The sequence below is a fragment of the Acomys russatus genome, chromosome 17 (genome assembly GCF_903995435.1).
Source record: "Acomys russatus chromosome 17, mAcoRus1.1, whole genome shotgun sequence".
Lineage (NCBI taxonomy): Eukaryota > Metazoa > Chordata > Mammalia > Rodentia > Muridae > Acomys > Acomys russatus.
In genome coordinates, this window is record NC_067153.1 from 23,401,550 (window position 1) to 23,414,705 (window position 13,156).

General features: G+C 42.0%; 1 pseudogene; it reads right to left on the bottom strand.

Moving 5' to 3' along the window:
- Positions 1-1,000: 1,000 nt before the first annotated feature.
- Positions 1,001-2,058, bottom strand: LOC127201092 (glycerol-3-phosphate dehydrogenase 1-like protein; annotated as a pseudogene).
- Between the last annotated feature and the right edge of the window lie 11,098 nt (positions 2,059-13,156).

Consider the following 13,156-nt stretch of genomic DNA (forward strand, 5'->3'; position numbering starts at 1 on the left):
AATTTCAGGCTGTAAGGTTGTCTAAAGCTGAAAGCATCACTTAGAAGCTTACTCAATGATTTAAGGCAGAACTGAACTTTGAAAGGCCCCAAACTACATCACTTATTAGATATGGTGGCATACATTTGTAACTCAAGCAACTCAAGAGACAAAGGAAGAATATGACATGTTTGAGGTCAGCTTAGGCTACAAAGAAAAAGCAATGCCATGTGCATTTACTCATCTCATTCTTTTCTGCATAAAATGAGGGTCACCTTACATCAGTGTTCCCTAGAAACTTCAAAATCCCTTGTTAAAAATAACCTCCACAGTCTAAAGTGTTTGGGACTTCCTGGATTAACAGGTTCTACCGAGATCCTAGCATCCAGTGTACACCTTCTGAGCACTGTATGACGCAGCTGTTCCCAAAGTCACCTGGAACAGCCACTAGACCCTGGGACAGTTTATATCTAGGATCTCATCCATAGACCACTGTTCAAACAAGGTCACACTCAAATACATCCTCTAGCATGGTGGCTCTTAAATTGTAGTAGGCGCCGTGAACTTGGTGGGGGGATTGATACTAAAACACAGCCTTATAGTGTCCTGGATTGCTAAGAGTGGGCCTGATACTGCTAAACTGGGGACTCTTAGTCACACATACATCTCCCTTGGCTGAAAATGACCCCTTGGCCTCCAAAAAGGTGGCTTATAGCATTCATAACTAACTAACTAGAAGTCAAGGAGTCCCAGTGATGTCTTAGCCAGTCTCAGGGGGGTGACTGGATAATAGAAGCATACACGATAAGAAAGGAACACACGCATTCATAACTGTGTTTAGCTGCTACAAAATACACATCATCCAATGAACCTCCTCTCATAACTTCATATGTATTTAGTATTTTATATTATGATCAAATAGGGTCCTGGTTTCCAAGTGTAGTCACCGTCGTCATCATCATCGCCCCGCACGATCCCCTGTAGGTGAGGCAGAGCTGTCCTAGCCGTTGCCAGATATCATTCATATGCGTGCAGGGTGGCTCTGGAGGTAGGTTAGCATCTCTGTGGGAGGTCTGCGCTCATAGCAAATCTGATACACTGTTGTGAGCAATGGAAACTTGTCTAGAAGCCCCTTCTGCTTGAGGAAGCGGTACACTGAGGCAGAGGTCTCAACGCCTTGAAGCATCTGCCCATTCAGCACCCCTTTCTCTAGTTTTCCAATACTCTTTCCAGTTCCGAAGAAGGTCTTGGCCACCTTGCAGTCATTCTGTCCATAGCAGGTAGTGATGAGGTGGGCCAAGCCGCAGCTCTCCAGGAAGGTAGCCACAGCTGCCTGACCCTTGCAGAAGATCCTAGTGAAAGTGATCTTTCACTACAAGGCCAAAGCAGATGACGGCAGCCTTACTGTTGTTCCCGCAGTAAAGGCCATCGCAGAAGGTGGCTCCCATAGCAACGATGCTTTTCAGTACTCCACAGAGTTCCACAGCATCAGCATCGTCCACCGCAGTGATGCAGAAGTTGGGGGTCTGCTGCAGCTCTTTGAAGAGGCGGCCATTCTGAATGACTTTGCTGCCAAAAGTGGCCTCACAAAACTTCCCGGCAGCCACTTCGCTGGCTGTATTAGCCCCCCGTCAGCACGCTGATCTCCATCCCTGTCTTTTCTCGAATGATGTCAGAGATGAGCTTCAGCTCTCCTGGGCCTTCATCTAAGCCCTCGATGCAGATGATGCCCAGAGCCTTCTTGGGCACCCTGCCCATAATCTCATTACAGATTTTGTGAATGAACTGTTGCGGGGTGGTGAACATCAGTAGATCGGCATCGTGTACTGCCTCACTGAGATTTGGGGTGGCAACCACATTTTCTGGCAGCTTGTGTCCTGGAAGATATTTGACATTTTTGTGGTAGTGATTTATGATGTCTGTCAGCTTCCTCCCATTCACTGATTCTTCAAAGCCCCACAGCTTGACTGTGGAGGCAAACTTCTGCTGGTTCCTGACATTTGTCCCAATTACTTTTGCAATGGCTGATCTCCAGTTCCAGAAGCCCACAACGCACACTCTCAGGGTTGCAGCAGCCATAATCAAGCCAGAACAACTACAATACACTCGCTAAAGGTACATTTGAAAGCACTTTGCTCAGAGGCTTTGCCCTAGGAAGATGAACAATGTGTTAGCTTGGCTTATTTTTTTTTTTCTTTTTTAAGAATTTCATATATGCATACAATGTGTTTTGAGCAAATTTGCCTTATATGCTCTTCCCTTCAACTCCTCTCATACTGCCCCTACCACTACTCTCTCGCTCTCTCTCAAGCTCATGTGTACTAGGGTCTGTTTTTTCCCATTGAGTCTGTTTAGTCCCCGTAATGTGCACAGATCTAGGGCCATCCACTCATGAATTGGTAAGCATCTAGGGGGCCACATTGGTGAAGAAAACTGACTTTCCCTTCCTCAGTAGCCATTAGATTTTTAAAGATAGATAAAAAATAAAAAAAACTGTTATCTCTGAAAACATCCTATAACTGTTCATGAATAATTATGGGTTTGTGGGATGGAGAGATGGCTCAGTGGTTAAGAGCACTGGCTGCTCTTCCAGAAGACCTGGGTTTGTTTCCCAGCACCCACGTGGCAGCTCACAACTGTCCATAAATCCAATTCCAGGAGATCTGACAGCCTCACACAGACATGCATTTGGGAAAAACATCAATGCACATAAAATAAAAATAAATAAACAATTTAAAAAGAATCATGAGTTCACCAGAGTAGCTATGGTTCCCTTCTCTGGACTTGCAAAAGGCTGCCTCTGTCAGAAATTAGGATGAAGAAGGGCCTCACCCATCCATCTCCTGCTGAACTATTGGCTCCTGAAGGATTCTGAGCCAGGAGGAGTCATTGTCATCAGGTGTGTGCTTACTAGTGAGCTCATCCAGTTCTAAAGGGTAGATCCAAACCCATAGTCACAAAGAAAGCTTTGGTTAAGCTCGGTATATCACAAACCAAAAAAGTCCCAATGGGGGAAAGGAGTTAGTAGCAGGGAGGAGAGGTTTACAGGTGTGGAAAGTGAAAACATTGTGTATTTTACACATGTATGAATATAAGAGAAATGGTTTAATTAATTAAAAACAAAGAATTAGCCAGGCACCATGGTGCTCACCCATAATCTCAGCACTCAGGGAGGCAGAGGCAGGTGGATCTCTGTGAGTTTGAGGCCAGCCTGGTCTACAATGGGAATCCAGGACAGCCTAGGCTACATAGACGAGCCCTGTCTCAAAAACAAAACAAATAAAAACTAAAATAACAACAAGAAAGGATTAATGGCTCATCTCTCAATCTGATTCTTTTTTGTTGCTGAACTTAAACCATAAACCATCATAAGAAAGGGCTTCAAAGAAGGAAGGTGTGTAGTTGTCCTGTGAGTGTGAGTTGGTAGAAGAAGCTGGACAGCTGGCTTGTATTCACACTGCAAGGGCAGCCCTCTGTCCCGTGCCTGCCAATTGCTCACATACCACCAGATGAGATGATAAGAACAGGTTCCATTAAAAAAAAAAAAAAAAAACATTAGTTACTAATTTAAAACTTAGTATTATGATGTTAGCTTGACAAAGAATGTTGCATTTTAATATACAGTATAATGTTGTAAAGTGGTTAGATTTACATAAACATCAGTTTGTGTAGATATTTTGTGGCAAGAGCACATTCCATGCACTCTCTTTACATTTCTTTTTTTTTCTTTTTTTTTATTAATTTATTCTTGTTACATCTCAATGTTTATCCCATCCCTTGTATCCTCCCATTCCTCCCCCCCCCTTTTTTTTCTCATTATTCCCCTCCCCTATGACTGTTCCTGGGGGGATTACCTTCCCCTATATATTCTCATAGGGTATCAAGTCTCTTCTTGGCTACCTGCTGTCCTTCCTCTGAGTGCCACCAGGTCTCCCCCTCCAGGGGACATGGTCAAATGTGAGGCACCAGAGTACGTGAGAAAGTCATATCACACTCTCCACTCAACTGTGGAGAATATTCTGATCATTGGAGAGTTCTGGGAAGGGGTTTAAAGTTTACCTCCTGTATTGTCCTTGGCTGGTGCCTTAGTTTGAGCGGGACCCCTGGGCCCAAATCTGCCTATCATATTGTTCTACTTGTAGATTTCTAGGACCGTCTGGATCCTTTTATTTTGCTATTCTCCCATGCGTCTCTCATTTAGAGTCCCAATAGGATGCCTTCCCCTCTGTCCCAGTTTCCTGGTAAGTGAAGGCTTTCGTGGGACATGCCCCTTGGGCTAGTATGCAGATATAAGTGAGTATATACCATTTGATTCTTTCTGCTTCTGGGTTAACTCATTCATTATGATAATTTCTAGCTCAATCCATTTATCCACAAATTTCGGGAATTCCTTGTTTTTAATAGCTGAGTAGTATTCCATAGTGTATATGTACCACAGTTTCTTTATCCACTCTTCTACTGAAGGACACTTAGGCTGTTTCCATGTTCTGGCTATTATGAATAAGGCTTTCTTAAGAATGTCCCATGTTTCAGCATTAACTGCAGTCATGTTGCTGTAAACTAGGTCTGCTGAGATTGCCTCTGTCTGACATATGCTTTAGCCAGCACGTGTCCTCACCACTCTTGTTTCTAGTAATCACCACACATGGGTGTGGCTTTGGTGCCCACTTAACCTAACTTTACATAAAGCCCTCCAGTCTCTGCAGTGGGCGAACAGCATTCTCCTGTCTTGTGTGTGCCATATTTGCTCAGTCATTCATTCACTGACAGTTGCTTAGATTCATTGCACATTCGGAACAGTACCTCAATAGACATGGCAAGGCCGATGTCTCACTTTCATGCTGACTTCATTTCCTGTGGACCAATATCTAAAAGAGGGATGACTTGGTCACATGCTAGCTCCATTTTTAATGTTTGAGAAGCTTCCACACTGTAATCCACAATGACTACACTAAGAGATATCCCCACCAACAGCGGGGCAAGATTTTCTTGTGTGCGTAGCCTCACCAACACTTACTGCCTTTTATTGTTTTTACAATGGAAATTCTAATTGTGACAAAATAAAGTCTCACTGTGGATTCAAGTGACTTTCTCATGATGTTTCACAACGGTATTCATTGTTTCATAGGCTTTTTTTTGTCATTTCCATGTCTTATTTTGAGAACTGCAGTTTATTTATCCATGCTATGTTGGACTTTCTAATTTTCATGATAATAACTTGAATTCCATATATATTTTAGATACTAACCCTTCTCAGATGCATGGTTTGCACATGTTTTGTCCCATTAGGAAAACTGCAGTTGCAGAAAATGCTAAAAAAAAAAAAAAAAAAAAAAAAGCATAGAGGAGACACTTTATGGCATTAGCATGGGCAGGGTATTTTGTGCAAAACTTTAAAAAGCTGAGGCAACAAAAACAAGTGCAGGCAAATGTTGTCGCATCAAACCGTAGTGCTGCACAGCAAACAAAACGACAGAGTGAAGAAGGGCAGCATCTAGAATGGGTCTAAGAACCAAATGAGGACCATTAAACGTCACAGATGGCCATGAGAGCAGCTCCTTTATAAATTTTGGGGACAGTCTGTACAATTATGACAGCAGTTTGACAAGTCAATGCCCATAACCTCAGAATGTGCTTCCAGGTCACCACTCCACTCTCCCTCTTTCCTTCTTTCCTTCTCTTTTCATGACTTTTTTTTTTTTTTTATCTTAATCTAAAGAAGAAACACACATGTGGGGGCATAATGGAATTTTCTTATTCTTTTATCCTGTTTTCCCCTTTCACCCTCAATTTGCTATTACAAAATGTGAACTGATCCTAAATTGTAGTCTTTTTTCATTTGCATGTTGCTTTTTTTTTTTTTTAGTTTAGAACTCAAATATGGATGATTATGAGAGAAATTAGGTAACTAAGAGTGTGTTTAGTTCTTACATTATGAACTAGTTTTATTCCAAAGGTTCATTTGTATGTAGGCTGCCAACCATGGCCCAAGCATTGAACAGATGCTCATTGCTGGGTGGCTTCCAGTTTGAAATGGCATCTGGCATGCCAGCAGCTCGGAGCCTAGCAGTGTCCTTCCATCCTCATGCCGCCCATGCACACACTGAACAGGGCAGATGCTCACTTCTCCTGAAAATGCTGTGAATCTTGGGAGGATTCTTAGTCATTTTAAACTTAAGTTAATAGACTCCAGTGAAAGTGCAGGAGATGAGACAAAATATTATCAGGTATGTGTTGAAGATGGAGACAGTCCTAGCTCAATTCCGCAGAACTAAGCCATTTACGAGACAAACATGAAACCTTGGACACGGGCGAGGAGCTTTGCTCCTTACCCTGTCCTCAGCTGTCAAAGATAAGAAAGTATTAGAGAAATAGATGGGAGTTAAAGAGAAATACAACCCAGAGATGAGTTATTACATTTAACTTCCAGTAGAGGGGATTAAGAAAACAGCAGAACTGGTTTCAAAAATGCTGTACTGCAACCCCGCACTAAACATAAATATCATTTTTGAATACTCAAGCCACAAAAATTTTTTTTTCTAAATATAAGTAAAATATCTCAAAGAAAAGCAGTCTAAGAAAACCATGAATAAGGAGGAAAGGAGGTTGGGTGAATGAAAGAATCCAAACGTGGCAGCGGCACGAGGGCAACGGAAGTTTAAAGCAAATGGGGGCTCAAGGGATGAGAGTGTGGGAATCCACATCAGAATGGCAGAGGACGCTCAGGGAAAAGAAAAGCCTGAATATAGAGGGCTGCCGAGCTAGACAGGTAGTTTAGCAGTCAAGGCCACGTGCTCGCAGGGGACCCAGGCTTGGTCTCAGCACCCACACTGGGCAAGACATAACTGCCTGTAACTTTGACTCTGATGCCTTCTTCTGGGTACCTGCTTTACCTGAAAAGAAAAGAAAGATAATAAATTTAGCAAGCAGTGATGAAGGATTTGAGAGATGACATTTCCTCCCACAAGGACCTGAACAAGCAGATGGAAAGCAAGCACCAAGCACAGGGAGCCACAAATGGGTTTATTCTCAGACACATCCTGGCAAGAACATGGATTTCAAGTATGGGCGGGGTGTGTTCTACAAATATTTAGGTGGAAAGAAAAATGTTTTCTTCCTATAGGAACAAAAAGTAAGCTAGTTTCCTTTTAGAATATAATGCTTCTTTAATAGGGCATCGATGTACAAAATATAAGCTAAACGATGTTAAGGAAAGTGCACCATAATTAAAATCTCATTTTCTTGGACTTTAGTGGCATTAAATGTGACTCCATATGGAAGCAAATACCGATCTTACATTTACTAAATACAAAAACTGTGTTTCCTTTATTGATGTTATGACTTTTGCACAAAATTGAAAGATACTCTCTATAACTTCTCATGCATCAACACAATACCATATTTGGCTTAATTAAAATTTCCTGTTCTTCCTCCCTCATCTGGGTCTTAAAGACAACTTTGTTGAGTCATTTTATTGAGTCAATATAATATTGGCCATCTCTGTGCAGAATCTGAAAGAAAATGCCTCTCTTACAGGTTCCCTAAGGGGCTCTTTAACCAAGAGGTACCAATAAATTCAGGACTATTAGTATCTCCTGATGTTTAGTAAGTGTTTCCTTGTGGCCAGGATCTTTAGGAAGACCCTATTGAAGACTGTGTGCCTGCTCGCTTTCCTATAACACCTAATCTTGTCCAAATTGCATTTTTTAAAGAAAACCCTTTTTTGCTTATTATCAAAATCTACAGTCTAGTTTTTTTGTTTTGTTTCATTTTGTTTTGTTGGTTTTGGTTGTTGTCATTTACTCTAGATCCTTCTTAGTAAGTAGGTCATACTTTAAATGTAGTTGTTATCTTCTCAAAGAATAGGTGGTATTCCATTTGACTACTGAGAAAGTCCATAGTCCCAGTGGTTTCCACCATAAACACTCTGGTTTGTTGTTTGTTGTTCTTATTGTTTTAGGCAAGAGAGCACTGTGTGCAAATGATTCCCAGGGAGCTCTGTTCAGAGCCAGGTTTCGCCTTCTCTTGCAACAGTGCACAGTAGTAAGGGGAAAATAATTAGCTACACAGCGTATGCCTTTAATAGTTTGATGAAAGAAGACCATGAGGGGCAAAGTGAAGGAGTGTAAGAAGGATCCCTTTGTATTAAACTTCGAAGGAAAGGATAGTTAAGATGCTCATTTCCACAGATAAACAAACAAGTCAAAGGGAAGAACATCTGCTGGGAAGGGCTCCCCCAACATGTAGCAGATGTGTTTTCACAACAAAGCATATCCTAAAAGCGGTTCAGGATTTAATTATTTAGCTGTTTCAGTGAGCTTAGGAGTGAGTGTGTGGGGATGGGCTGAGCAAGCAAATTGTAAATTTACTGAGTCTAGAAATTAAATCTCAAATGTAGCTTAAGATTTTACGCCCTAAAAGATCACTCAAAACATATTCTGACTGATTTTTTTTACACTCTTCCCCACACTGCCTTTGTTTAGGTCATCTCACATGTATGGTGGCGACTGGGCCAAGCCACCATCTTTTCCTCATGCCAACCAAGGTGCTCATATCTCCTTACACTTCTGGAATGACCTTCCACTTCATCTCACTGCCTTCAGCCTTACTCTATCCCAGATTATTGAGTGTCCAGCTTTAAGGGGTCTGATGCCTTTTTCAACCCTCTGCAGGAACCCATATGCACACACACACACACACACACACAGAGAGAGAGAGAGAGAGAGAGACAGACAGACAGACACAGACACAGACACAGACACAGAGAGACAGAGAGATGAGACAGAGAGACAGAGAGAGACAGAGAACACATATACACACAAACACAGAGAGAGATAGAAGACAGAGAGAGTACACATATATGCGCGCACACACACACACACACACACACACACACACACACACACACACACACAGCATATATACACACAGCATTCCATACACCTGCAGCAGACATGTATATGCATAGCATTGCACACACATACACAAATAAAGATAAAATAAATCTTTAAAAATAAGTTCAAAATTGATCAGTAGATCTGTAAACTAGTAAGGGGAAGGGAGGTTGCAAGAAAGCTTAAAGATGATTAGGCCAAAGCAAAATAAGCATAAGTTTAAAAAGGCTGCAATGAAATAGATTAGTAACAACAGAAGCTGTCTACAAATTAGCCCAGGATTTCACATGGAAAAGAATATCTCTGAGTGACACGCAATACATATGGTCAGACCTGAGCTTTCCCAGAAATAATACAAGTTCTACAAGGTATGCTAGCTGAAAAGCTGGCTGAGCAAGCACACAGTATTTCATTCCAGTGGCCCCAGGTAGCCAGAATAGTGTGTCCTGGGCTCTTCTTCATCATCAGTTATGGGTACTGTGTAAGTGCCCACTGTGTCACGGTGAAGAAGCATTAGTTCCCGTCTCCTCCTGTGTGCTTGCCTCCCTACTACATACTTGCATCCCCTAGTGTCTTCCATCTCTATGACTTTGTATGTCCTCCATCTTCATATGACCCCCCTAGAACATTTTTAACTATATAGTAAATTCCCCCCAAACTTAAAAAAAAGATACCCTCACATGACTTTTTCTCTCTGATGCCTTTCTTGCTCATATCTTCTAAAATGTTTTCAGGAATGGTCCCTTTTATGAACTTTCATTAGACCTGCCACTATGGATTTAACAGCTACTATTCATGTTAAAGTCCTGTCCTTAAATAGAACATAAACTTTATAAAACCTTCATGTTCTCTCTCTCTGTGTGTGTGTGTGTGTGTGTGTGTGTGTGTGTTATAGATGAATGGTGTAGTAAATTTTATAACCCCCACACTAACCAAGCTGAGTATTATAGAGGTGGGGAGGGGAATATATAAGGGCATATACTATCCAGTACATTACAGGTGTCATAACAGAAATGGTAAATATAGACTAGTGTTTTCTGTCCTCATTATTTCATTTACACCTGTGAATCAGTGTTATGTAGTTGTGGTGCTTTTAACTACAAGTGTGTCAAAATACTCATCTAATTTAAGCACAAACACCCATACATGTCTCTCTCCTCTCTCTCTCTCTCCCTCTCTCCCTCTCTCTCTCTCTCTCACACACACACACACGTACACACACACATTCACACATACACACACACATATACACACACACACGCAAACACACACACATACACACACACACATACACACACACACGCACACACACACACACACACAGACACACACACCAGTAAACGTGAATTTTAAAAACCACATTCTCAGACATCATCTACAACTGCTGGATGAGAACCTCATTGTGCTGACTTGTGATTTGTAACCAGTAGCTGGCTGATATTCAGCAGACGTGCTTAGCACGCATTGCCCTGGTAGTCACAAAGGAATAGTGTAGCCCTGTAGTACAACACTCACAATGTGCCCTGATCAATTGACTTGTCCCTTGGTTGCAATATTAGCAATCAGCTTTTCAGTTAGTACCACAGGGACAACAGCATTGTTATGACATTAGTTATAAGTGAAAAGTCTCCTCTCTGTGTCATTTGCTAGATCAGTACCCACCTGGCGGTACACATACCTGCCATCAACCTATGATTCCTCATTGAAACTATAGATTTGTGTGCATGTGCAGTGTGCACAGACGTCTAAGTGTGTGTGCATGTGTGCATGCCATGTGTGTCTGTGCACCTGTGTTGAGGGAGCAAAGCTTTATAACTCCTCAAAGAAGCTTGAAGGGCACTATGCGTAGATGTCCCACAGCTTCTGCGTCTACCTGCGAGAAACATGGAAAGGAAGTGTGCTTCCTGTCTGTGGAAATAGTTTCTGACTTTAGAAGCAGGTCTGAAAGGCAGAAGTTCCCTCGCGGCAATAGGAATGTTTCAACACTAATGGAAACTTCTCTTTCCCCGGGTGCCTAGTGCTTTCCAGCGGGATTAATTGTTTAATATTCACAAAGGACTTTGAAGATGAAAAGATCCCCATAAAGGCTGAAAATGAACGCTCGCTATTTGCTTTTCTCAACCTGCAGTTGAATCCACGGGGCCACCGAGTCTTTGATGCAGCTCCGAGATTATAATGATGATGACCACCCCTGGAGCTGCTAGGGGACAGCAAGTGGCAGTCTCAGGTGGGAGGGGCAGGGGTAAGACTGCCTCAGCTCTAAGTCTAGCAAGAGCCCAAACAAGTCCTTTGGCAGTAGAGTCCTGAGAGTCACTTGCCTGCTGAGTGGCCTCGGAAGACTGCTTTAGCCTCTCAGAGATCCACATGCTCAGCTGAACAATGAGATCATTATAAATATCTGGACATGTCCTTTACAGGTGACTCAGGATTTAGGCAGTGCCTGCAACATCACTGGTACTTGTCCAAGTATAATTTTGCTATTGTTGCAAATACTAGAGAAATGTGAGTAAATAAAGCCTCCACTGTTTGATGCTATCCTGAAACAAACATTGATTGATTGACCCAATTTAATTTTTAAATTTTTTTATTGTTTGAATTTATAAATAATTACATTATTTTTCCTTTCCCTTTCTTCTCTCTAAAACCTTTCATATACCACTTCATGCTGTTTCGAATTCATGTCCTATTTCTCATTAGCTGTATACATGTATGTAACATATTTGCTACTTACATACATACCCAAATACATAAATACAACCTGCTCAGTTTGTATAATGTTACTTGTATGTATGTTTTCAGGGTTGACCATTTGATATCAAATAACCAATTGGTATACTTTCCCCTGGAGAAGACTATTTCTGCTCTCAGCATTGCTTGGTTACCTGCAGTTCTTTCTGTAAGACCATGGCCTTGTAGTCTTTCTTCCATCCACCTTAGCATGCCTGTATGTATTGTCCTTCTTCAACTCATGCTTAGGCAGTAAGGGTTAGACTTTACAGGTGTAGCTTCTGACCTTCCTGGAAAACACAGTCTTACAGGAAACTCCCTGTTCCTATGGCTCTTACAATGTTTCCACCCTCTGTTGACCCTTAGTTGTGGGAGTTGTGTTGTGGCTGTACCTCTGGGGACTGATTGTGGTTTTCCCTACTGGCCTTTTGCCTCTTGAAAAGAAAAGTTTCCTCGGTAAGTAACAAGTGCTACGTTTTTCTGTGGGTTTAGGACAAATATGTAGAATATAGTTAGGGATTATGTTGGTTTAATACAGTGGCAGTTATACGTTCTCCTTCAAGATCCATAACCTCATTAGCCCTGGGTAGTTGGCTAGGTTTTCCAGTACCAAGCACGGTTTCCCTCTTGTTGAGTGGGTCCTCTGGGTCCCGCATCTGAAGTTCGTGGTGTGTTCAGCAACAGAGACTTACATAGATTGTATTTTCTTAACCAAAATATTTTATTATCAACTTAGTGGCAGAGCCTACGTCAATTATAACCCCATTAACCAAAAGAGTAGGAAATAAGGATTAATGGACACAATAACAAAACCTTAAGGATATCAGTTCCGAGGAACGATTCTCTGATTGGGAGACACAGGATTTCTTCCACTAGAACCAGGGTAACCAGACCCCAGAGCCTCAGTAGGAGCCAGAGCTCTGAAGCCCTCCCTGGAGCGGTTTGCTCTAGGAGCGTCTTGAAGGGCAGCAATGAACAGCCAAATCTATCCCAAGTCTCCAATCCCCCTTCTGCCAGTTCTGGGCTCATTTCTATATCTCCTCCCAGAGTCTGTTCACAGGATCTTTTTCATCTGGTAGCAATTAAGCTCATGCACGAGGTGGTTGCTCCTCTAGTGAATTAACATCACCTGTTCTCTCACAAGACCATTCCGATCCCACACTTGGGATCCTAAGGAACAGGTTTCTCTCCTTCAGACTTACCTTCCACCTTTTTGAGTTGTGGGGGTTTTGTTGTTGTTTTGGTTTTGGCTTTTTTTTTTTTTTTTTTTTTTTTTTTTTTAAGAGACAGCCTTGGCTATCCTAAACTTCCTTTGTAGACCAGGCTAGCCTTGAATTTACAGACATCCACATGTCCCTGCCTCATCAAGTCCTGGGATTACACGTGTGAGCCACTGTGCCCCACATACCTTTGACTTGGTGTGAGCAACCGAGGGCAACAGCAATAGCCTATAATGTTCAGGGAGTCTCTTGAACAACCCTGACCCACAACTAAATGACATTAAGAAATGTAAAACAGAGCAGAAAAGAAGCAAACTGACAAGCAGAAATCTTTGG